Source organism: Trachypithecus francoisi, unplaced genomic scaffold (assembly GCF_009764315.1).
Source record: "Trachypithecus francoisi isolate TF-2019V2 unplaced genomic scaffold, Tfra_2.0 Lachesis_group3, whole genome shotgun sequence".
Taxonomy (NCBI): domain Eukaryota; kingdom Metazoa; phylum Chordata; class Mammalia; order Primates; family Cercopithecidae; genus Trachypithecus; species Trachypithecus francoisi.
This window is the reverse complement of record NW_022681468.1, coordinates 160,776,812-160,779,339: the sequence shown is the minus strand read 5'-3', so window position 1 is coordinate 160,779,339 and position 2,528 is coordinate 160,776,812.

Below are 2,528 nucleotides of genomic sequence, written 5' to 3'. Positions count from 1 at the left end.
GAGTGGAGTCAGTCATAGCTGTGGGCTTCCCATGTCAGGCCAAGAACTTGGGAGAGTCCCACGGCCTGAAAGCAGTATCTCTGAAAATCCAAAAGTGGTAGAAAATGAAGGAAAAGCATTGCAGCCACTATAAATATAAAACAGTTTACAAATCTTCCCAACGTATGAACCCCAGACTCATTTTCTCACGTATGTTTATCATACTTGTATTGCATGGCAATACATGGTAGACATTTTTCACGGAATATCACATTCAATCTTCTCAAAAACCCTGGAAGGTATTTGTTCCCATTTTACAAATGATGCCGAAGCTTGTGAGTTGAGTGCATTTCTGAAGGTCACTTAACCAGCGATGCTGGAATCTAAAGCCAGCTGGAACCACTTTGGAGCCAGTGTTAAGAACACCGGTGCTGCTGTTCTCTGCTCCTCGTGATCTGTCTCCCGGTCCCCTGCTCCAGTGTGACTGTGACTTCTCTGAGAGGGGTTTCAAAAGTCTGGCATTGCCTCTTGCCACTGCTTTTCTGTGGTTCTCTCCCCTTGGATATGCCACTCACTGTTTAGGCTTCTGGGGCGACTGGACTTTGATTTGGAAAACCAGTCTTGTCAAAGGTTGGGATAAATGACTGGCTTGTTTGGGGAGATTAATTTGAGTTAAATGAATAGAGTAAAGAGCAAGGAATTGGAGACTTAATTTGTCTTGTTGTCCTTTTAACTGATTATGGGTTAGTATATAATACGTTTGCTTATGGCTTCCAGAAAGGATCCCTCAGGAAGCTCAGCAGGTGGTTACGAGCAGGCTGAACAACGAGTGAACCCAGGTTGATGCAACTGGTCAGTGCTGCTGGGGCCAGCTGCCCTTAGCTCCATATTGACCACTTTTCCCATACCTTAGCAGAGAAGGAAGTGACTATCACCCCATTTCTAGGATGATGTGATATTCTTAGAAGTTTTTGGACCTCATAAGAAAAGATACACCTGGCCGGGCACGGTGGCTCAAGCCTGTAATCCCAGCACTTTGGGAGGCCGAGACGGGCGGATCACGAGGTCAGGAGATCGAGTCCATCCTGGCTAACACGGTGAAACCCCGTCTCTGCTAAAAAATACAAAAAACTAGCCGGGCGAGGTGGCGGGCGCCTGTAATCCCAGCTACGTGGGAGGCTGAGGCAGGAGAATGGCGTGAACCCAGGAGGCGGAGCTTGCAGTAAGCTGAGATCCGGCCACTGTACTCCAGCCTGGGTGGCAGAGCGAGACTCCGTCTCAAAAAAAAAAAAAAAAAAGAAAAGATACACCTAAGGGATGTATTTTCCTTAAAATCATTAAGAAAAACCATTATTCAAAATTAGTAGTAGTTTTATTTCATCTTATTTTATTTTGTTTCACTTTGAATTTTATGTTCAGGGGGTACATGTGCGTGTTTGTTACATGGGTAAGGTGCGTGATATCGAGGTTTGGGGTATGGATGATCCTGTCACGAATGTAGTGAGCACAGCACCCAAAAGGTAGTGTATTAACCCTTGCTCCTTCTCTCCCCCTCTAGTCATCACCAGTGTCCATTGTTCCCATTATATGTCCATGCACACTCAGTGTTTAGCTCCCCCACTTAGAAGGTGTTTGGTGGGTTATTCCTGCATTAGTTCGCTTAGGATAATGGCCTCCAGCTCCATCCATGTTGTTGTAAAGGACAAGATTTTGTTCTTTTTATGATTGCATGGTATCCCATGGTTATATGTACTTTATTTTCTTTATCCAGTCAACCATTAATGGGCATCTAGGTTGTCTCCATATCTTTGCTGCTGTGAATAGTGCTGTGATGAACATACAAGTACATGTGTCTTTCTGGTAGATGATATATTTTCCTTTGGGTATACACACAGTAATGAGATTTCTGGATGGAATGGTAACTCTGTTTTAAGTTCTTTGAGAAATCTCCAAACTGCTTTCCACAGTGACAGAACTAATTTCCATTCCCACTAGTAGTGTATACGTGTTTCCTATTCTCCACAACTTCTCCAGCATCTGTTATTTTTTGACTTTTTAATATGGTTTTTGCCATTGAAAGTAATAACAAAACCCACAATTACTTTTGGACCAACCTAATAGTAGCCGTTCTGACAGCTTTGAGATGGAATCTCATTGTGGTTTTGAGTTGCATTTTTCTGATGATTAGTGGTCTTGAGCATTTTTTCATACATCTTCCTTTGAGAATTGTCTGTTCATGACCTTTGCCCACTTTGTAATGGCATTGTTTGTTGCTTTTTGAGTTATTTAAGCTCAATTCAAAAAGCAACTGAACTTAAACTGTCCAAAATAAACTGTCTGAAATCGAGATTTGTGTAGATTCTGAATATTAGACTTCTGTCAGATGCATAGTTTGTGAATATTCTCTCCCACTCTGGAGGCTGTAATTTGTCTATTTATTCGGTTGACAGCTTCTTTTTCTATGCAGAAGCTCTTTTGTTTAATTATATCCCAGTTGTCGATTTTTTGTTTTTGTTAAAATGGTTTTAGCCTGCGGCCGCACCACCTTA